Source organism: Dasypus novemcinctus, chromosome 6 (assembly GCF_030445035.2).
Source record: "Dasypus novemcinctus isolate mDasNov1 chromosome 6, mDasNov1.1.hap2, whole genome shotgun sequence".
Lineage (NCBI taxonomy): Eukaryota > Metazoa > Chordata > Mammalia > Cingulata > Dasypodidae > Dasypus > Dasypus novemcinctus.
The window spans coordinates 79,418,450-79,441,909 of NC_080678.1; the positions used below are offsets into that span (position 1 = coordinate 79,418,450).

At 52.8% G+C, this 23,460-nt stretch overlaps 1 protein-coding gene across 4 annotated transcripts in view; it reads left to right on the forward strand.

Annotated features, from left to right (window-relative positions):
* The first annotated feature begins 6,026 nt into the window (after positions 1-6,026).
* PALD1 (phosphatase domain containing paladin 1) overlaps positions 6,027-23,460 on the forward strand; it is a 103,175-nt gene continuing 85,741 nt past the window's right edge. The window contains exon 1 of one of the 4 annotated variants that reach the window (XM_058298971.2): positions 6,027-6,224. The gene's annotated coding sequence lies outside the window, so the exon portion shown is untranslated. Of the gene's footprint in view, positions 6,225-19,138; positions 19,210-23,460 lie in introns of those variants that run through there. The other 3 variants (XM_058298968.2, XM_058298975.2, XM_058298969.1) reach the window with 3 other exon arrangements.

The following is a 23,460-nucleotide window of genomic DNA, read 5'->3' on the forward strand; positions in this document are numbered from 1 at the left end:
AATGCATCATGTTGAATGAAATAAGCCAGAAACAAAAGAACAAATAATTGCAATGAATGTTGCATGATGATGGAGGGGATTGTTGCTATGGGGGGAGGAGTGGGGTGAGTGGGGTGGGGGGTATATGGGGACTTCATATTTTTTAATGTAATATTAAAAAAATAAAGACAAAAAAAGAACAAATATTACATGATTTCACTTACATGAAATAATTAGAATATGCAAATTTAGAAACTAGAACACAGGTTATCAGGGGCCAGGGTGGGGGCTGGGAAGGAGGAATAAATGCTTAATTGGTGCAGAGTTTCTGTTTGGGATGGTGGAAAAGTTTTGGCAATGGACGGTGATGATGGTTACACAACATTGTGAATGTAATGAACAACACTGAATTGTATGTTTGAAGGTGGTTAAAATGAAAATTTAATTTGTATGTATGCCACCAGCATAAAAAGTTTAAAAAAAAAACCCACATAGAATTGTACAACACAAACAGTGAGCCCTAAGCAAACTATAGACTACAGTTGATAGTACAGTTATGGTAATATGGTTTCATTAGTTGTAACACAAGCACCACTAATACAAAGCGTTAATAATATTTAAAAATTATTAAAGGGTTAAAAACTGTATGTGTGAGAGGGGTGCATACATAGGAACTCTGTACTTTCTGCATGATTTTTCTGGAAACCTACAACTTTCCTAATTAAAAAAAAAAAAAAGCGGTGGGGAGAAGAAGGAGAAAGTCATGGGTTAAAAGAGGCTTAGATTGGGGACCTGAGGGTAATAGGGAGTGTCAGCTAATGAGAATGGGGTTTTTTTTAGGGTGGGACAACGGTGTCTAAAATTAGATATTGGTGTGGTTTGCCCAGCCTTGTGAACATGCTAAAGAACAATGAACTGTACACTTTAAATGCGAGAATTGTATCGTACGTGAATTATACCTCAATAAAACTGGTATCTAAGAAAAGGTATTTCTGAGGCAAATCAGCCAATCACAATGTAGACCTTACTTGGATCCTGAGTCAATCAATTGTTAAAATCGATACATATGAGAAACTGAGGAGGGAAAATGGTGATTTCAAAGGTGTTAGTGCAAACTATGTGATTATACTAAATACCATTGACTGTATGTACACTTTGGAAGGATGGTATGCTTTATTAATATGTAGGTATCAATAAAATTGATTTGTTTAAAAAATTCTAGTGCAACTCTTTAGTGTACTTTTAAGTTTTCATAACATTAGCAGTATAAGTGATAGAAATGTACAAAAGTCCCTTGAAGATTTATTTTAATTATTTAAATTTATTTTATGCCAAGTGGTTTTTATAAATTTTGAATAATACATTTTTAATTTTAATTTTTTGTCTCAGTCAATATTGGCTATCTTCAAATAGCATTAAAATGAAAAGTGTATTATTTATTTTTGAAAACTTTTCGTACATCACAATACTAGTTGGCGATAAAAAGAATGAACTTGAATGAATGCAAGAAAGACGAATTTCAAAATAATGATGCTGAGTTAAAGAAGCGAGATAAAAAATAGTACATATTTTATGGTTTCATTTATATAAAATTCTAGAAAATGCAGGCTAGTAATGTATGGCCACAGAAAGAGGGTCAATGATTGGGGGTGAGTGAGAAAGGGACAAACATAGGAAAGGGGCACAAAGGAAGTTTTACAAAATACCAGTATGTTCATTATCTTGATTTTGGTGATTGCTGTATATTTATGTGTCAAAGATTATAAAATTGCACTTTGAATATTTGGGTTTGTGTATGTCAACTATACCTTACTAAAGCTGTAAAAATGCATTTAAATGTAATAAACTTAAAAATATAATAAAAAGTACTGAGGGAACAGGTGTAGCTCAGAGGTATGAGTGCCTGCTTAGCATGGATGAGGTCCGGGGTTCAATCCCCAGTACCTCCTAAAAAAATAAGTATTCAAAATTCATAAAACTAAATGTAAAATAAATTCAAATAAACTTTGATGTTCTTTCTAAGTCTGTAGTGTTTATACTTCTGGAACACAGTGGGCCTTGGATGGGGTCCCCATCCCACCCCTCTAGGGAGTCTTATGAGTAGGTAGAGTGGGAAACAAAGCCTGATTTCTGTGTTTCTCTTTTTCTCTGGCTTTCAAGAAACCCTTGACATGGGTGCTTCTGTGGCTTCTTTCTTTTTTTTTTTTTTTTTTTTTTTTAATTTTTTTATTTTTTATTGACTTTGTAATAATATTACATTAAAAATATATATGTGAGGTCCCATTCAACCCCACCCCCCCACCCCCCCTCTCCCCCCCCCCCAACAACACTCGTTCCCATCATCATGACACATCCATTGGATTTGGTAAGTACATCTTTGGGCACCTCTGCACCTCATATACATTCACATCATGGCCCATACTCTCCTCTATTCCATCATGTAGGCCCTGTGAGGATTTACAATGTCCGGTGATTACCTCTGAAGCACCATCCAGGGCAGCTCCATGTCCCGAAGATGCCTCCACCTCTCATCTCTTCCTGCCTTTCCCCATACCCTTTGTCCATTATGTCCACTTTTCCCAATCCAATGCCACCTCTTCTATGTGGACACTGGATTGGTTGTGTCCATTGCACCTTTATGTCAAGAGGAGGCTCAGATTCCACCTGGATGCTGGATGCAATCCTCCCATTTTCAGTTGTAATCACTCTAGGCTCCATGGTGTGGTGGTTGTCCTTCTTCACCTCCATCTTAGCTGAGTGTGGTAAGTCCAATAAATCAGATTGTAGGTGCTGGAGTCTGTTGAGGCTCAGGATCTGGCTATCACATTGTCAGTCCAGAGATTCAAATCCCCTAAATATATCTTAAACCCCAACATTAACTGCACCTCCAGCACATTAGCATGAAAGTCTTATGAAGGGAGATCCCATCTGAGTCCAGATTCATCACACATAAACACCATTTCCAAAGAGGGGCCATCTGCCCTGGTAGTTAACCCCATCGGCCATGACCATAACTCCCATGGGTCTCTTTAGCCCTCAAAGGAACCAATATCTGGGGGTTGTATCTGCTTTATCTGTCTCTCTGACTCTGCTCAGTTGTGCATGAGGGCAAACCTTCTGCCAGCCTCCAGACTCTTTTTTAGAAACTCGTAGCCATATAAACTCATTTCTCCTTTCCATTTCCCCCTTACTTTAGGTCAAACAGCATTTTAAAGTCATGGTATTTTATGTAGACATGGATATTCTGCTGATCCGCATTGAACCTTCCGTATAAGGTCATTTTCCAGTTGCATCATCAGTTGGTAGTTGATAGTGGTCCCTCGTTGCCGGGGAGGCTCATCCCCGGGTGTCATGTCCCACGCTGGGGGGAAGGCATTGCATTTACATGCTGAGTTTGGCTTCGAGACTGGTGTGGCTTCTTTCTTAAGATGAGAGGTATGAGGCTCGGAGAGGCTGAGTGATTTGCCCGACGGCACAGTTTGTTAATAGCAGTGCTGGGACTGGGACTCCAAAGCCGCCTTTAAGGCAACTCAAGTGGAAGGACATACTCTCCAAATTCCCCAGCCCTGTTGACCGCTTCCAGGGCTCCGGGCTTCCCCAGGGTGCTGGGCTCCCCAGTCACATCAAAGGACCCCGGACTTCAAAGGCAGCTTGGGGGAGATGCACATACGGCTGCAGGGAAGCCTAGGAGAGCTAATATGATTAACCAAAGACCCAACGGGGCAGGAAGCGGCCTCAGCGTGCAGACTCTTCACTGGAGGCAACTTGAATACATTCTAACTCACCACCCACCTTTGGTGCTTTTCATTCTAAGGACACCTGGGAATTGAGGGCAAGTTAGGGGTTGTACCAAGTGTGTGTCCATTTCACAGATGGAAAAATCTGAGGCCAGCTGTAGCCAATTTTGTACCAGGCTGTACTGAGTGTTTTAGATACATGCCTCCTCTTCATCCTGAAACAAGGGTCACGGTCACCATGGTGCACGAACTCAAGCAGCTCCCTTCACATTGTTTCCTAAACAATGGGTGTAATTATACCCATTTTACTGATGGGAAAACTGAGGCTTGGATTGCTTAAACACTTGCTTGGGGTCAGGTTGGTATTAAGGGGCTGAGCAGGAACAGGAGCCCACGTCCTTTTTGATGAGAACCCCCGACCCCCACCCCATCACTGGGGGGGGGGGCAGCTGAGACCGCAGAGTGTTCTGCTGGCCCTTTCCCTTGACTCCGGGCACAAGGCGCAGCGCCCCAGGAGTAGCTCTGTAGCCTGCTTGCCCGCTTGTCCCACACACACCTCCGGGGGTGGAGACTGGGCAAGCCAAGGCTGCGATAAAGTGCCTGTGATTCGAAACGTTAAAAAACCACAAGGCCTGGCCTGCCCCTCCCCTCATCCCACGACCCCCGAGTTTAGCCCTACACCGCAATCACTCTCCCACTAACCCACCCCTAAACCTTCCCCTGACAAAGGAGGCTGCGTCAGAGCCAGAGGAAATAGGGGTGACGAGGTCTGAGGAGGTCCCACATCCCCTCGGCTCCAGTCCTGGACTCTGGCTTCCCTCTCTGGGGAGACCCCAGACCAAACTCCTTCTTAGCCTTCCTCTGGCTCCCAAGACCCTGGACTTCCCACGCCATCCCTCAGCTCCCTTTTCCCTCTTGCCTGCAGCCTGGGCCTCGCAGAACCTGCTTTCGTGCTTGTAAGACCTGTAACCACAGACTCTTTCTCTGCCCATACCTGCCCCCGCTCCGGGGCTGCCCCTGCAGGGCTGGAGGTGCCGGAGTGTCACTGTGGAAAGACCTGCTCTGGTGGGAAAATCCTTCTGGCTGGGGAAGTCCAGCCAAGAAACTCCCTGCAAGGGGAGGGGTGTATGTCTAAACCAGTTAGTCCCATGGTGAGGGAGGGGAGGAAGAGGGCTGGGACACGGAGGGCCTCCTCATGGCTCCACCCTGAACAGCCCGTGCCCTTGACCAAGCCACAGAGCCTCACCGAGCCTCGGTTTCCACATCTGGGGTAATTCCCAGCCCTGTTCCTGCACTTGCCTCTCTTGAACTCGGAGGAGCTCCGAGGCCAGTGGGTGGGAGTCAGGCCCTGTGTCCACGGCCTTTGACAGCTTCTTTCCCCTCTGTCGTCCCATCTGTTGAGGAAATATAATCTCCTTTTTCTTAGATTTTATGTATTGTGCTTTTCTGAGTACAAAATTAATGCCCGTTCACTGTAGAAAACTTGGAGCCTATATATAATACAAAGAAGAAAAGAAAACCTCCTATAATCCCCAAATCCAGATGTAACATTTTGGGGAACCCCCTTCTCGTGTCTCCCCCTCAGGAATTGATGCACAGACATCTTTTACTGAGAAGATCCACACTGTGGGAACTGTTCTGAACATCGCTCCGTTCTTGTAACCTGGACATATTTCCAGGCCAATAAGCTCCCTTCATCACCACCATTTAAATGTAAATGTCCTTTATGCCTAAGGCCTCCTCCTCCAGGAAGCCAGCCTCGCTTTTCCCAGGTTTCAGCGGGAGCTCTCCCTCACGGCAGCCTCTTATTCCTTTGGCCCCTCACTCAGGGCCGTATTACCCACTTCCTGTTAGCCTCTGCGCTTCAGGAGGGCAGACGCCTCCCCTGGCCCCTAGCACAGAGCACCATGTGTGCACGCTAGGTGCACAGTTCAGTAAATGAGTCTGAAAAGAGTATTTCTGAAGAGTATTTCTCTCATCATAAAATGTGTTTTCTAAAGACGCTTGACTGTCACCTGAATGCGGTGACACGGCCTTCGCGTCCCAGTCGCGCCCTCGGCAGCGCCTCCGGCCTCTGCCCTCGCTTTCCCGCTGGGAGAGAAAGGGTGCAGCGGCGCCGGGGCCTGGCACCGCCGAGGCGCCCGGCGGGCCCGGGGACGGCAGGACGCGGCCCGGCGGCGAGAGCGCCCCCGCCCGGTGGGCCCGAGGGCGGGTGCGGGCGCCGCCCCGGGGGAGGGCGCGGCGGGCGAGCGGCGGGAGCCGGCGGCGGCGCGCGCTGCGGGGCGGAGGGCGGCGGCCGGAGGCGGCGGTGAGTGTCCCGCGCGGCGCGGGCGGCGGGGGTGGCCTGGCGCCCCCCGGGTGCGGCCCTCGCCCTTCCCCCGCCGGGGCCTGCGCGCGCTGCCGTCGTGCCGGTCGTGCCTGCGGCGCTGACGACCCCGCGCCTCCCCGCCGGCAGCTCCCAGACCCTGCGGCTCCCGCCACGCGGGCCGGAGAAACGGGGCGCTGGAGGTGAGCCCCCTCCTGGAGCGGCAGATCGGGGCGGGAGTGGGGTTACCCGGGCTCTGCAGTCAGCTCAGCGGGTCGCCTCCCAGCTGACCCATCGCGCCCCGGGCCGGCTGGCTCCCCTGGTGGCTTAGTCCTCTTGGCTGGGAAGGGGCTGCGCAGGCTGGGTAAACTGTGGGGCGCTGTAAACGTTGGAGACAGGGGTGGAGGCCGCCGGGGTAGGCGTGGGGCAGGCAGGAGAGAGGCGGAGGGGGTCACAGCTTTCCAGGGGTGCCTGAAGGGAGGGGAGCTGCTGCCCCTGAGCTCAGGAGAGGGAGAGGCTTTTCTCCCCCAGCCCGCCTCCCAGGGGAGCCTGGCTTTCAATAACCACGGTGGACTTTTCCAGAGCTCGTGATAGCACCTGCACAGCCGTCTTGTTTGGTGCTCAGACACTCCCTGGGGTGGGCACCCCTACTGTTCCCCCTTCAGGGATGAGGAACCTGGCTCAGGGAGGTGATGTCACCTGCTCAAGGTCACGACCTGGAGGCAGAGGTAGTCTGAGGCTAACGTTAAGCTTCAGACTCTTCCGAGGCCTCTCTACCTACTTTTGTATTTGTAGTTTCTTTCTTCCCCCTCAAAGGCCTCCTCTGGGTTTAGCATGAGGCCCAAGCCCATCAGACGCGTCTCCCCTGGTGGTGCCCCGGGCTGTACTTGGCATGGCGCCCAGGGGACCGGGTGTGGGGGATTGCCAGGTGGGAGGAAAGGGCATCCAGACCCCCTCAAGGCCCTGCGTGACCTCCACCTGCCCTTTGGCTTCCGCCAGCACCAAGCAGCCTGGCACGCACACTCCGGCCCTTTGCCTGCCGTGGAAGGGGCCAGTGTGGCAGAGCCCTGGGGTGACCTCTGTGACTCAGTTTCCCTCATCTGAAGAAGAGGTGGTCATTATAGGGGAGACCGCAGAATCTGGGGTGAAGGGAGAGGTAACGGAAGAAGGAGGCCCTGTAAAGCCACGGGATCCTGTGGCCCTACCCAAGTCTTCCCACTCCTCCCTCCCCGGCCCCTCCCCTAATCATACCCATTGGAGGACACTTCTGGGCCCTGGTACCCCTGTCTTTACTCCCACCCACCCCGATTCCCTTCCAGCTGCGACATCTCATCACAGCCAAGTTGTTGATGGCGTCTCCCCACGTTCCCTGCCTCTCAGTCCCCCTTCGCCCCATTGGGTTCTGTGTACCTCCTACGCCCACTCCCCATGGAATCTGCCCTGGTTTGGGTTGGACTTGGCTCTAGCCCCACCTGACTTCACAGCAGCTTGGACATGTTTGAAATGTACCCCTACCGCTTGGTTATTGTATCACCAAAATTCCCTCCCCCTCCCAGCTGCTCCTACTCAGTCTCTTTGTCCCCTTAGCACCCTTGCTCTACCCCCACCCCCATGCCCCTTTCACCACCCCTTGCCCAGGCTCTGCCTGCCCTGCTCTCCTCTCTTTCCTGCTGCACAGTCTTCCTGGAGGGTCTCACTCCTTTTGAAGCTTTGAACCGCTCCTCTGAGCTCTGACCTCCGACAGCCACTGTCCACCTGCACATCGTCTTTGGGCTCTCTCAGCGGCCTCTCGAGCTCTCCTTGCATTTCCCACTGTAGTCCAGTACCTGCCTCTGCCAGTTACTCAAGCCAGACCTGATTCCGTCCTCCCCCCAACATCTTACACCCAACCCAACACCAGCCCTGTTGATTCTAGTTCCAAAGCCGTTCTAGAATCCATCCATCCACCCCTCCCTATCGCCTCTGCCACCCACCTGGTCCAAGCCTCAGCTCCTGTTTGGACAACCGCAGCTGCCTCTTCACGGGGCCTCCCTGCCTCCACCCTGGCTGCTGTGAGCGCCACACAGGAGCTGCTGTGGTAGACTGACGCGTCCCTCCCCTCGTTAAAATCTTTCTGTGAGACTTTAGGGTACAGGACAAGCTCCTGAACACTGGTCTGCGTGCCGCGCTCCTCCTGGCTCATGGCCCTCCAGCCACCTCAGTATTTCGGGTCCTGGAATTTCACATGCTTGTTCCCACCTCAAGACCCTTGTCCTTGCTGTCCCGTCTCTCATACTCTTTGCCTGGCAAATGTCTCTTCGGCCTTTAAAATTTTTTTTTTAATATTTATTATTTTTTAAACTTATTTCTCTCCCCTTCCCTCCCTCCAGTTGTCTGTTCTCTGTGTCTGTTTGCTGCGTCGTCTTCTTTGTCTGCGTCTGTTGTTGCCAGCGGCACGGGAATCTGTGTTTCTTTTTGTTGCGTCATCTTGTTGTATCAGCTCTCCGTGTGGGCGGCACCATTCCTGGGCAGGCTGCACTTTCTTTCGCGCTGGGCGGCTCTCCTTACAGGGCGCACTCCTTGTGCGTGGGGGTCCCCTACGTGGGGGACACCCCTGCGTGGCAGGGCACTCCTTGTGCACATCAGCACTGCGCATGGGCCAGCTCCACACGGGTCAAGGAGGCCCAGGGTTTGAACCGCGGACCTCCCATGTGGTGGACAGATGCCCTAACCACTGGGCCAAGTCCGCTTCCCATCTTCGGGCTTTAAGTCTTAATTTAAAAATGACTTCCTTGGAGAAGCCTTCCCCCACCACTCAAAAGACAACCCCCTCATACCCCTTCCAGGACCGCATGTTTTTCCTCCAGAGCCCTTATTGTCTGCTGTAACTTCGTCTGTCTCTGTGCAGTGATTAGTGGATGTCTGCTTTCCCCACCAGACTGCAAGCTCCGCGGGGGCCGGCAGGTTTACTGCCTGTGTTGCTTCTGCCGGGCACACACGCCGCGGGCTTCTCAGTGGGCCTGGACTGCCAGGCTGTCCTGCCACCATTTGTCCAGCAGGTGGCCTCCACGGCTGCAGCCTCCGGAGGCGGGCACCTGAGTCGACCCTCAGATTCCAGCCCAAGTTCCCGGGCTCCCAGTGGGAGACGCAGCAGGAAGGTGCAGGAGCCAGGCTGCCCTGTCCTGCCTCCTTGTCCCAGGCAGCCTCTGCACGCCTCTTGCTTCGTGGAGACTTAAAACTCAGCATCTACTGCAGGGGTTTCGTGGCCACCTGAAGCTGGGGACCTGATATAAACTGGTTCTTTTTCCTTGCCTCCTCTGCAGATCTCAGAAAACTGACCGAGTGGCCGATGCAGCCCCGTGGAGAGGCCGTGCGTCTGGCAATTAATGTTAGGGCTTTGGAGCCTGGTGTCCTGGGCTCTAATCCTGACTCTCTTGTTTACTAGCTGTGAGATTTCTTAACCTTTCTGGGCCTCAGTTTCCTCATCTATAAAGTGGGAATAGTACCTGCCTCGTAGGGTCACTGTGAGAATGGGATGAAGAAATATATGAGAAGCATTTATAACGGTGCCTGCCATGTCATGAATGCTCTGTAAATGAGAGCTTTTAAGAGTGAACACTCCTTTACCCCCCTCTGGAGGAGAGACGCTCACAGTGCGCTGGGCACAGTTGCACATGTTATGCATGATGTACCCATGCACACGCTTGCACGCGTGCAGAGGGCAAGTGCAGGAGCAACGCTCATCTGTCCCGGCTCAGCTCAGGCAGGCCGCGGTGCCTCCCTTGCCAGGACAGGAGAGCCGGCAGGTGCCCTGTTGCCTCCCCCAGTGCTGTGCCTCCTGCACGCAGCATCATTGGCTGGGCAGGACAGGTTGCCATGGCAGTGGGTGGCCGGGCCTACAGAGGGGCACAGTGGCTGGCCTTGGCTGAGCTCTCCAGCTTTTCAGAGTTGGTGACTCGCTGCCAAGGCACAGGCCTTCCTACCGCCCAGGCATTCGGCTGGCTTGGGCAGCCGTGGGCACATCCCAGAGCCTGCTGTGGACTCTGATCTTGGAAACCCGGAGGCCGAGCCAGGCACTCACTTGGCATCCCCCAGCCCCGGGCGTGCACCCCGTGCCCATTCTCTGCATCCCGCTAGGAAGGTCTGGCACGAGCCCTCCCACTCTACCCCATTGTGAATCCTCCAGAGTCCAGATTGCACTCGGCGCAGCACAGGCCTCTCGTGAATGTTCGGGGCCGAAGAAGTGAAAAATGAATTCCCTCTCACCACCTTGAAGAGGTATAAGCTGACCGGCTCTCTAGGTGGCCTGTTCACCCCAGAAATATTTATTGAGTACTCCCTATGTGGTAGACATTACTCTCCAGGGAGCCAAGATTTCAGTGCAGAGAGACAAGTTCCTGCTTTCATGGAGCTCACATCTTAGTGAAGGAAGACAGACAATAAACAAACAAATAAAACAAGGACTGTGTCAGAAAGACAGGCACCGTGCTGAGTGTTCTAACAGGGTGATGCAATAGCCAGGGCCTGAGCGGCTGCGTCCGTGGGGGGAGGGGCAGTTACGGAAGGCTTCCCCAGGGAGGCGGCCTTTGAGCAAAGACCCTACTGATGAGCAAGGAAGAGCTGGAGGAAGAGCATTCTAGGAAGGGGCCCCAGCAGACCCCAAGGCCCCAAGGAGGGGGACAGCCTCCGCCAGTTTGAGGAACTGAAAGAAGCCAGGCTGGGACTTAGTGGGTGAAGGCAAGGAGAGAAGTAATGAGGCAGTAAAGCGCAGTGATTTGAAGGTCACAGCTTGATGGACTCTTACGTATGTACACATCTGCATGACCCCTGCCCAGGTCAAGATACAGAGTACTCCCAGCACCCTGGAGGTTCCCTTGTGCCCTCACCCAGAGGTGACCGCTCTTCTGACTTCCACCGTCACAGAATCGTTTTGCTTGCCCTAGGATTTCATATGAACGATGGGATCTTGTGATGTATTCTTGTTTGTATCCACCTCTTTCACTCATCCTTAAGGCTGTGATAGCTACCCTTGAAGTTGCATTTATCAGTAGTTCATTCATTTTCATTGCTAGGAAGTACTCCATGATGAAACTATGCTACAGCTGGTCTATCCATTCTTCCCTTGATGGCCATTTGAGTTGTTTCCAAGTTTTGGGGTATTGTGAATAAAGCTGCTGGGAACATTCTTGTATGTGGCATGCCCTACGAAAATATATGTGGTATATGTTGGTGAAGGGTCAGCTAGTACTACTCTTTCACTTTACAAGTGGGGAAACTGAGGCCCAGAGAAAGGAATGGACTTCAGGTTACTCAGGCAGTTAGTGACTGAGGGGTGGATACTCCTGACTCTGTACAGCCACTTGTGTTAGACAAAGGCCCTGGGGTCCAGGGAGGGAAGAGAGAAAACAAATATTTATTGAGCACCTGGTACAGGACAAGTCTTCCACAGATATTATGTCATTTGCCATCATCCTCAAAATAACTTTGCTAATTGGGCATTATTATCCCATTTCAGAGATGAAGGGTGTGAGGCTAGGATGCGTATTTACAGGGGACTCCCTTTGACCCCAAAGCCTGGCCCTTCACCCTGCCTCCAGGACACCACTTTGCTCCCCAGGGAGGGGCAAAGGCCAGGTGCAGAGCCCTTTGGGGCAATGAGAAACTTGAGGGGGCTCCACAGATCAGGTGGTCCTGGGCCAGTGAGGACAAGGGGCCCAGCTCGTCCTGTTTGAGATTCCCTCAGCTCTGCCTTTCCCTTCTGAGGGCATCCTAGGGTTGGGTCGGCTCTGGGCTCAGGCCCCAGCTTCGTGATTTACTTGCGGGGAGACCATGGGACAGAAAGTCCCTCTCTGGTACCTGAGTTGAGGTTGGGGCTGGGCATCTCTTGGTCTTCCTTGGCCTGATGGCAGGAAGTTCCTTGCCCCAGGGCTGCCGCAGGGAGGCGGGAGGGGCCAGGTGGCTTTGGGGCACCCAGGACCGCATCATAGGGCTGTGCGGGGTCTCTGCTTCCCCCACACGGTTCTTTCTTCTCGGAGCGGATCTCGGGCCCACTTGGGACTTTGCAGGGAGATTTTTTATAGTGGCTTTTGGAGAGGAGGCAGGAGGCAGCCCTCCCTGAGTGACCTGGAGGAAGTAGTGAGAGGAAGTGAGAGAATGCCCAGCCACCTGGAAGGAAAGGCAGGAGTTTAGGGGAGAAACCCAGGCCGCCGGAGGGGCAAGTTTAGCACACTCACCTCCTAAACTCTGCTCTGGGGCTTTCCCGATCCCCTGCCCCGGGGTCTTTACTTCCTTTCTTTCCACCCTAGCTGCCCCCTCCACCACGGCCCCATCCTGGCCTCTGCCCCTCCCTCTACAGAACAGGGGGCATTTTACCCATTGCGATGCCTCCCAAGGACAGCAGCTCAGTGCTGCACCCCCTTCAAGCTTACGCGGGGGGCGATTGACCAGGGATGGGTGGGAGCCCCAGAAGGGGACTTTCCACAGGTTTCTTTCTTTTTTTTTAGATTTATTTATTTACTCCCTCCCCCATTGTCTGTGTCCATTTGCTGTGTGTTCTTCTGTGTCTGCTTGTCTTCTGTTTAGGCAGCACGGGGAACTGACCCTGGGACCTTCTGGAGTGGGAGAGAGGTGCTCAATCTCTTGCGCCACCTCAGCTCCCTGGTCTGCTGCGTCTCTTATTGTCTCTCCTCTGGGTCTCTTTTTGTTCAGGCCAGCACTACGCGTGGGCCAGCTCGCTGCGCGGGCCAGCTCACCTTCACCAGGAGGCCCCGGGAATTGAACCCTGCACCTCCTGTATGGTAGGCGGGAGCCCAATCACGTGAGCCACATCTGCATCCCCACAGGTTTCTAAGTGTAAAGTGCCAGCTAGGTGTGAAGTCAGAGTGGGAGAGGAGCTTCCTGGGGGGTATGGGAGAAGGCTAAGGGGGAGACAAAGAAGGCATTCATTCTCTTCTTGGGCCCCTTGGGAAAAAGCTTCCTGCACTGTGGGGGACCTTCTAGGGGTCAGAGAACAGTTAAGGTGTCCTCAAGGTTCCCACCAGCCCTGGAAAGCCCTTGGGCTGTTTCCCTGGAAAAGGAGTCTGGAGCGGGGGATGGGATGGCATTTCTCAAATATTTGCACTGCACTCCCTGGAGGGGATACAGGCTCTGGCGTTCCTTGGGAGAGGGAGGCAGGAGCAGCGGGGGACAGAGCGGGGGACTGGGAGGTGGGTGTCGGTAAAGGTGAGAAGGGTGCCCTAACACCTGGTGCTGCCTTGGGGGGGCGCGAGCTCCCCGTCACAGAGGATTAAAGCCAGGCAGCCATTTAGTGGCAAAACACAAGGGCTCCAGAGTCGCAGAGGCCTGTGGGGCGTTGGGCCAGTTCCTCTGTGTGTCTCTGGTTCTTCATCCATAAAGTGAGGATAGTGATCCTGTAGGGGTTTTGTGAAGGATGAGATGGTGAATATGAGGTTTAGCCCCAGTGCCCAGGCCTTAGGAATCACCCAGGAAAGTCTAGGGGAACTGTGGGGGAATCCTTGGTTAGGCGGGGAGTTAGGTTAAATCGCCGCCGAGAGCCCATTATCCCTGAGATTCTGTCCCAGGAGGACCGTGGGGCTCATTCTGACCGTGCCCCTGAGCTGCCACCGAATGGGCAGTTTGTCCATCCACCCACAGCCAAGTGGGGTCTGAGAAGAGTATCTTGTATTTATGTGCAAGGCAGCGACTATTCATCCCATTTTACAGATAGGGAGGCTGAGGCCCAGGGGGTTTGCTTGCTGTGCCAGTGTAGTCCTGGTGAGGTAGGAACTGGATGAGGACTTGGGTCTCTGGAAGCCTGGTCAGGGGCCCTTTCCACCCTACCTGTCTGGTCGTGACCCTGACAGTATCTGGCCTCTCAGTGCCATTCTTCATTAGGTTTGTCTGGTTTTCTTACTGGGGAGAAGGCAGAGTGAGGGGCCTCAGGCTAGGTATTCCCCGGAGCTTCCTTTCCCCAGAACCCAAATGTGGTGCCCCCTTCCCTGCCTTTGCCCCCAGGGGAGTCCTTAGCTCTAGGGTGTGGTGGCCAGAGCACAGCAGGTTTGGGCATCAGGGGCCACCCTTGGATGAGTGACATCACCACTCTGAGCCTCGGTGGCACCTGCTTCTCGGGTTGGCTGTAAAGACCCAAAGATAACTTTGAGAAAGCCTCTTGAAAACCAAAATACACCTTAGCAGCCTTGCTGCATGCTTGGTGGGCAGTAGGTACTTGCTTCCTGAAATTCCTCCTTGTTTCATCTGCCTGGAACCGCCTCCCCCCCCCCACAGAGGAAGCAGCTGTCCTGCAGGGCTGAGGTGGCCTGACCAGTTATACAAGCATTTATTAGGCTCCTAGCATATACTATGCCTTGGGCTTGAGAGAGAGAGACATTCCCTGCCCTGCAGAAGGCCATTGTCCAGAGGTCGAGGGAACAGACAAGCCAAGGGGTCACGTCGGGAGGGTCAGCCATGGAGTGTGCGGCTCCCAGCTGCCTTGGAGACAACTTGCTGCAGGCTGCAGTTAGCTGACACCTTCCGAATCTGCTGCTGCTCTCACGTTCACACAGAGGCCACACTCTCCCTGGGCTGCTGTCGCCCAATGTAGGACTCCTCCCGCAGGGGCTCTTTGCTCCAGGACTCCCCTTGCTTGGCCTGGCCGTGATCCTCTCAGAGCCTGGGCACTTCCTACCCAACCTCCTACCTCCCCCCTCTCCTTTCACAGGCATCAGACCTGCAGTGTGGTCTAAGGCCCTCCTTACTCAGCCCTCTCTCATTCTGTCACAGGCCTTTTCCCCAGGAAATGTCTTGTGCTGCTGACTCTGTCCCAGTATCTATTTTCCAGAGGACTGGAACTGACACCCGGTGTTGTGATACATGTGCGGGCACAGAGCACGCCTAGGTGTTCCGGGCACAGCCTTGCCAGTCGTGCCTTGTGGGGTGGACCAGTGGGGACATCGGATGCCTTGCTCAGTTACTGGAGCAGGAGGATAGCCAAGTGCTATGAGTAGAGAAAGGAGAACTTTGAAGTAAGGCTGTCTGGTTTGAACCCCAGGTCTGCTCCTTGCCCGCCATGTGCCTTTTGGCAGGTTGGAGTTCAGCTCCTGGAGCCTCAGTTTCCTCAGTTTCCTCTTCTACAGGACGAGGATAATAATAGTCCTGCCTTGTGGGGTTGGAATGAGGCTTCAGTGAGTTAATGCATGTAAACAGCAGCACGGAAGAAAGGCTCAGTGTCTCTCCTTCTTCCTTTGCTGCCTCCTTTCTTGAAGGAGGGGGTACAGTGCAGGTGCGGGGGCAAAGGGCCACCTCTGAATCCATTGCCTCTAGTCCCAGAAGTGCCGTGGGTTGGGGGGCTGGGGGAGGGCTGTGTGCTCCTCGGAGCCTTGCCGGCCCGCCCTCAGAATCAGAGGAGTCGGCATTGCCTGGGCCCCTGCCTGCTGGATGTGGGAACGCTGCACTCTGGGCTGGGGGTGGGGGGAGCAGGCCAGAATCTTGGTAAAGGGTGGGCGGCTCGACCCATGGCAGCCAGAAGAAGGTCTTGGAGTCACTTAGTCCAGAGGTCCCAGACACTGGGCTCCAGTCTCAGAACCACCCAGGGAGCTTTCCCAGGCTCCAGTCCCGAGATTCTGGCTTCAGAGGGCTTGGGCGGAGTCTGGGAATCTGCAGTGCACCCCCCCCCCCCCGCCCCCGCCCCCAAGGCTGGGGAACAACCCTCCAGGGCCTGCCAAATTTACCCCCAACTGTCACAACAGTGAATGCCTGTCTCAGATGGCCTGGGATGGGGGCGGGGGGCGTCCCTGAAGGGGCCTTCCGGCCAACTGTGCTAGACGCCCCCCAGCCTAGGTGAACTGGCACTGTGTGCCCTTACGCTTCTGAGTTTGCTTCGCTGTGGAATGGCCTCTGATGAGCTGGGCTGTTTCCCTGGGCTTTGAGCTGCCCCTGACCTCTGCTGGTGCCTGCGAGATGGCCACAGGCAGAGTGGCCCCGGGGGGTGGTGGCGCCTGTTGCTGCTGCTTTTATTTTTTTAAAGGATGTACCGGGGATTGAACCCAGGACCTCATGTATGGGTTGCAGGTGCTCAGGCCCTGAGCTAGCTACACCTGCTCCCCCAGGCTGTCGCTTCTGAGAAGCCTCGCTCTAGGGCCCGAGAAGAGCCATAGTGAGTTCCTGGTCCCTGGAAGCAGTCCAGCAGAGGCGGCTGACCACCACTCCTGGAGGACTTAGGGCAGAGAATTGCTCCAGGCTGGCAGGAAGCACTGGCTGGTCTCTCAGGGCCTCCCTTCTTTAACCCGCATTAGTACGTCCTCAGTGTTCCGATGGAGGTGGGGATGAAGGGGTGTGGGGGCTGGGGTTGGCTTTAAAATACTCCAGCCAGAAAACCGAAAGGAGAAAGGTCTAGATGAAGCAAGTGTGGCAAAATTTTGATAATTGTATCCAGACAATTGGTACACAGAATTGATTATGCTATACTTTTGTGTCTATAGAAAAACGTTCAAAATAAAAATCACCATCGATTCAATTACCATAGTACACCGTAAATGTACAGGTAAAAAATTCCAGCTGTACAAAAGGATAGTGAGAGCAAGTCTGCCTCTCCCCGCTGGGCCCCAGCTCTCCTCCCGAGGGATAAGCCCTCTTCCCAGGGTCTTGTGAGCCTTCCAGAGATTAACCCTGTGTATAGACATGGTGTGTTGTTTTTAGGAGATATCAGGGATTGAACCTGGGGCCTTGTACATGGGAAACAGGCACTCAACCACTGAGCTACATCTGCTCCCCTGAACATGTTTTTTAAAAAAAATTAGTTTAAAATAGATAACAAATCCAGATGGATAAAATTTGAGGGCATAAGAGGTACAGCAGTGAAAAATTTGCTTCTTGCCTGAGGCTCCAGCCATCTCCTCCTAATGGTACCGGTTTACGTGTCCTTCCAAAGACACTCAGCGGTGGTATGACTGTGTGTGTGCATGCAATATCCATATACTCTTTTTTTTTTTTTTTTTAAAGATTTATTTATTTATTTCTCTCTCCTACCACCCCACCCTGGTTCTCTGTTCTCTGTGTTTATTTGCTGTGTCTTCTTTGTCCGCTTCTGTTGTTGTTAGTGGTATGGGAATCTGTGTCTCTTTTTGTTGCGTCATCTTGCTGTGTCAGCTCTCCGTGCATGCGGCACCATTCCTGGGCAGGCTGCACTTTCTTTCGCGCTGGGCAGCTCTCCTTACGGGGCGCACTCCTTGCGCGTGGGGCTCCCCTACGCGGGGGACACTCCTGCGTGGCAGGGCACTCCTTGCGCACATCAGCACTGCGCATGGGCCAGCTCCACACGGGTCAAGGAGGCCCGGGGTTTGAACCGCGGACCTCCCATATGGTAGACGGACGCCCTAACCACTGGGCCAAAGTCCGTTTCCCTCCATATACTCTTTGTACACCCCCTCAAGTGCCTGAATAGGAGAGTCCCTGTTCTGCAATTTCCTCTTCTCACTCTTGCTCTCTGCCTCCTTCCTTCCTTCTTACCTGAGGCACGGAGTTGAGTAAATGATTTTCCTTAATCTATAGCATATTGTATCATCATCAATATATGTCAGGCCTTTCTTGTCTATTTTATTTTTCTCTAATATCACTCTTTTTTCTCATAGGCACCCACTGTAGTGTGTGTGTGTGTGTGTGTTTAAAGATTTATTTATTTATTTCTCCCCACCCCCTCGTTGTTTGCATTTGCTGCATCCTTTGGTTGTGTGCTGGACTTCTCTTTCTAGGAGGCACCGGGAACTGAACCCGAGACCTCCTGGGTGGGAGGGAGGTACCCAATTGCTTGAGGCACCTCTGCTCCCTGCTTTGTTGTGTCTCTCTTTGTGTTTCCTTGTTGTCTCTTGGTTGCGTTATCTTGTTGTGTCAGCTTGCCATGCCAGCCCATCGTGCCAGCTCACTGTCTTGCTCATCTTCTCCAGGGGGCACTGGGAACGGAACCCAGACCTCCCATGTGGTAGGCGGGAGCTCAGTCACCTGAGCCACATCCACTTCCCAGTAGTGTGTTGGATAAATATTTTCAAATACCGTACATATCCTTATTTAAAAACCCTATGGCATTGCTCTGTGGCTGTGTTGTTAATTTACACTAATAGTATTATACTGCTAACCCAGTTCTATTGAGGACTTTTATCCCCCGTACTCTCTTTTCAGCCTCTCTCCATATTTCTGTGTGTGCAGCTGGATTGCTGGGTCTAAGTGTTGGATGTGATTTCATAGTTGGAGTCCCTGAGACTTCTCTGTTTCCAGAGAGATGTTCCCTGAGGTTGCCTCTAGCATCCCACCATCACTGACAGCACTTATCCACGTCCACCTTGGGACCTTGCTCCCTGCTCTGGCGCTCAATCCCTATTAGCACATATCCCATCAGCCTCCCATTTGAGAAGAGCTGCGTGGCAGTTCTCTTTTTTTGGAGAACCCCATCTTCTCTCTATTGACAGACTTTTAGGTTACTTCCAATCTTTCCCTATTCTAAAATAAGAATATCTTTGTACATTTTTTCAGTTTGCACACGTGCAGGCACATTTCTAGGCTGAACTCCTAGAAATGGAATTGCTGAGGCAAAGGTTCTGTGCACTTGTCATTGGAGAGATACTGCTAAAAAGCGCGAGCGGGCCTCGTTCCCACCCCTCCTCAGAGCGATCTTCCAACGCTACGGTTCTCTGAAGCTGAGAGAGGATGGGTGGCCTGGCCAGGATAACACAGTTATTGTTGGCACTGAGATGAGAAGCCAGGAGGCCAGGCCCAGGCCAGGGGCCTTTCCGAGGCCCAGCATCAGCTCCCGTGCGCCCCGGCTTCACGCCTGGGGTCTCCACCGCTCCTTGGATGCTGGGAGGGGGGAGGCCACGAGTCCTTTCTGGGGGGCTGGGCAGCCTGGAGGAGGCGCGTCAGGCCTCCTTGCTCCCTTACCCCCCTCCCCAGCCCCACCGTCCCTGCAACATCTTCATAAATGGCTCCGTCAGAGTGAGACATCCTCGCGAGCCTTGAGTGGTGTTGCTTGGAGACCACTGGGCAACAGATCTGGGTTATTTAAAGGAGAGAAAGAGTGGGAGGGAAGGGGTGACAGGCTGTTTATTCAGGGAGGAGGTTTTGGCAGTCTCCCCCACCCCCCATTATTCCCAGTGTCCAGGGCTGGGATTCTGCAGTGATCGCTTGGAACTCTTGGCTGACGGCAGTGCGGGCGGGACATTCTCTGTGAGTGCCGAGGGGCCCCGTGAAAGTGCTGACTAAGGGAGGGGGGAGATGTGAGCCAAAGGGCCGCGCCCCAGAGCAGGTCCCCTGAAGGTGATGACAAGAACGCAGCCACTGCTTTGAACTGAGCTTCCTCCTGGAAGGCTCTTTAAGGGCTTTGCCTTTTTTTAGTTCATTTACTCTCAAAACCTTCCAAGGCAGGTATGACTAGCCCCATTTTATTGTTGTGGAAAGAGAGGCTCAAAGGGTTAAGTGACTTGCCTAAGGCCACACAGCTAATAAGCAAAAACTGACTTAAAACTCAAGTCTGTCTGATGCTAAAGCCAGACTGAGTCGCTGTACTTTATTCCAGTTGTCAAGGCCCTCAGAGGACCTCCACTTTCACCCCAGCTGGCCTGAAAGAGCCTGGGTCCATGCTCCTCCAGGGCTCTGATCCCATCTCCCCGTTGCAGGAAGCACAGGGCTCTGAAAAGACCCATTTCCTGCATCTCCCACGGGCCTGTGAGCACCCTGAGGGTGTGGTGGGGGCCTGGAGACCTGGGACAGGCCTAGAGCAGGCACTTAAAGAACCAAAAGCATCTGGAGGAGGCTTGAGCAGGTCCTCCTGTGATAGGCATCAGCTGCATGGCTGTGGGTGCTCACTCTGGGACAGCCCTGCAGGGACTGGGTGAGAACACCCTGCAGGGACTGGGTGAGAACACCCTGCAGGGCCTGGGTGAGAGCATCCTGCCCTTTGAGCCTTCTCTGCTCCACGTGGAAACCTGGACCCACAGATGGGGCTCAGATCTCTTACCCTCTCCTGCCTTGCCGGAGACTCGGCATCCGTGTTCCTGGACTCAAGTGCCCCCCACGGGCTGCTGCGCTGGGAGTCCACTGAGGAGCAGGGCGGGTTGGGGGGTGAAGGCATGCCGGGGCTGGAGGTCTGGGGTAGCTGTCCCTCTGAGGTTTGGGACACCCCATGAACTGTTTAATGCCTGTGCTAGTTTCCTGGCTGCAAAAGCAAATGCCATACAACGGGTTGGCTTAACAACAGGAATTTTGGGCTCACCGTTTCAGAGGCTCAGAAGGCTGGTTTCCTCCCGGGGAAGGTACCTTCTGGCTGGCTTTTGTCCCATGGCAATGAATGCACCTGGACGTGTCTTCTCCTTTCCCTCCGGTTCTGTTGACTTTCAGCTTCTAGCTGCTCCCCACGGCTTCTCTTCCTGGGTGCAGTTTCCTTTGCTTATAAGGACTTGGGCCCTATGGGATCCAGGCACCCCCTAACTAAGAACATCCTCCAAGGCCCTATTTACAAATGGCTTCACAGGACCAGGGTTGGGACCTTGCCTTTTGTGGGGGACACGATTCACTCCCCAACAGCCCGAGCTGCCAGGCTGGGTTGCCAGGGGAGGGACGAGCCAGGCCGCGCTGCGCAGCAGGGCAACTCAGAGTTTGGGTGGCAGTAATGGTAACATCAGCAAGAGCTCCATGGGTGAGCAAGCCGCTGAGCTCCAGGCACCCACTTAATCCTTCAGACATTCTTGGGATGTAGGAACTGCTCTTTGCACCATTTTACAGATGAGAAACATGGTGACCTTGTAGTAGGTGACAAGAACGCTGCTGGGGCAAGACTCAGGCCCAGGTCTGCCCTGCTCAGATCCCCTGGACTGCACACAGGGGACACTGGGTCCTGGAGCTGGGGCAGTGGGCCTGCAAGGGCAGGCAGGGCATCCTTGGGCATCAGGGTTTACCTGCGGCTCAGAGACCCCTGGCTCAGCACCTTGTGGGTCCCTGTTCCTGGCAATAATGTGGCCACAAGAGCAAGGTGCGGCCAGCTCCCTGCCCTGACGTTGTCCTTTCCTCGGGCCCAGCTGGACCCCAGCCTGTGGCGGGCTTGGCATGGAGCGGGGTGCAGAGAGGAGCAGTAGAGCCTGTTTCCCGTCTCTTGTCAAGTCTCGTCTTTGTGCTTTGAACCCAGCTCCTCTGTCTTCTGGCAAGTCGTTTGTGCCTGTCAGGAAATCAGTTTTTAAAAATCAATTTTATTGAAACATATTTATAAACCATATATTCCGCCTAAAGTGTTCGATCACTGGCATTTGGTATAATCACAGAGTTGTACATTTGTCACTTCAATCAATATTAGAGCATTTTCATTATGTAAAAAAACAACAACAATAAAAAAACAAAAAAAGAAAGTCACCTCTCAGTCTCTGTATCCTTCCCCTGTTGTACATAACTGCTTCTCTATTTCTGTCTCTATAATTTATTTGTATTTACATTTTGTATAGATGGAGCCAAGTAATATGTTGTACTTTTTGTCTAGTTTCTTTCATTTAGAATACTTCCTTTTTTTTTTAACCACTGATGGTAGGTTATTAATATGTTATTATACACTACTGCCTATAGTTTGCTTTGTTTGTATTTTTGCCCAAATATCACTGATATTAACATCTTTTTTTTTAAACATCTTGTAATGTTAATGTACATCTGTTCTATTTCAGAGAAAAACATTCTTACACATGCACTATTTACCATACTCATTTTTCATGAGGTTTGCTATCCAGTCCCATGTTTCCTTTCTTGGCTAGGAAGTCATTCTTGGCTGGAGTGCTCCCACACTGGAGTTTGGGGTTCCCACAGCTCATGAGCCTCAACAAGGGACTCACACTTGGGAGCTCTCTCCCAAGAGCTCCAGAACCTTGCTTGGGCTGGGGGGTAAGGGGGTACAGAGGGCCACAGGTGATTCTCCTGAAAGCATGAGTAAGGGGTTTACTCATTCTTTGCAGCAGCAGCTTGTTGGGTTTTGGTGGTGGGTTACTTTGTGTGTGTGCCACATATAATACCCACATGTACACACACGCCCACTTGCATCTCTACACTCACTCCCATTTGCCTTAGACATTTGCACAATCACACATGCCTTTATTCACATCCCTGCAAACATGAGTTCACACACAAGCACCTATGTGTGCAAACATGTCCACACACAGGCACACATTTACACAGGGACACCCATGGGGCCCTGGCATTTTTCAGGTGCTTGTATGTGAGGTGTGGAGTGGTGGTGGTGGGGAGTGTGGGGGTGAGTTGTGGTAGGTCCTGAGCCCACTAGTTTCTGAGGTCCAGTCATGGGACCATGGATCCTTTCTTCGGGCCTTTTAGGCTCCTGCTGTGAGTTTCTAGACTTCTTGGGGAGCCTTTGCTGTAGTTTGGGCTGAGAAAGTGGCCCAGTTGATTCTTTCCCTCCACTCTTGTGTCCGGGACTGGGAAGGGTGGGCAGAGTGCCTTCTCTTGGGGATGCCGAGGGCTGCCCTGTGCCCTTTCCTTCCTCTCTCCTTCAACACTCAGCCCCTTCCTCCTCCAGGGCCCAGGGTGGGGCAGATCTGGTCCTGAAGAGCCCACAGTCCAGTGGGCAGCCAGGGATGCAGAACCTGCTGCTCTGGGCAGGACTTGGCAGAACCTCTGGAGGAGTGGGGGTGGCCCGGGGACTGTGGTTTAGGTGCAGTCTGTGGCCTGCTCCTGCGACACCTCAGCCTCCCACTGGGGCCTAGCAGCTGAGCCCTGAGGATGTCTCTTGGAGCCCAAGGACCCTGATTGCTGTTTCTCTTGAGGACATTTCTACCTGGCGCTTTTCTGCTTGGTTCAACTCCAACATACATGATGAACACAAATGAATGAATGAAGATGTGCAAGGCACTTCACTGGGGCCCAAAAGACAGGCTAGACCCAGCTCTATTCCTCCAGGAGCTCCATCTAGAAAGGCTGGCAGCCAAAGACCCCAGCATCTGTTGGGGTGAGGCTGCGGGGACAGGGAAGCAGAGTGTGTGCATGTGTGTGTGTATGCCCCTAACCTAGTCCTGGTCAGGAGCGGGGCATGAGCCTGGAATAGAGCATCCTCAGGATGGTGAGACATCAGTTGCAGAATCTGACGTGGGGTAGAGGGGTGGGATATGGGGTCATGGCTAGAGGAGGAAGGAAGGGAACTACAGCCAGGGATGGAACCCTAGGATGTGCCATGTGCTCTGCCTGGGCGTCATATGCCCCGGCTCACTGGGTCTAAAGCACCTCTCTGGGGGAGGGTGGGTCCATCTTAAGGATGAGGCACTTGGGGATCAGAGAAATAATGTACCTGTCCCTGACCACACAGCCAGTAAACCGTGAGCCAATGTGAGCCTACCTCTGCAGGACTCCAGGGTCAGCTTCCCAAGGTGACACCTTGAGTAGACCGGAAGAGGCGTGGAGTTGAGAGCAAGTCTTCCCTGGGCCTCAGTTTCC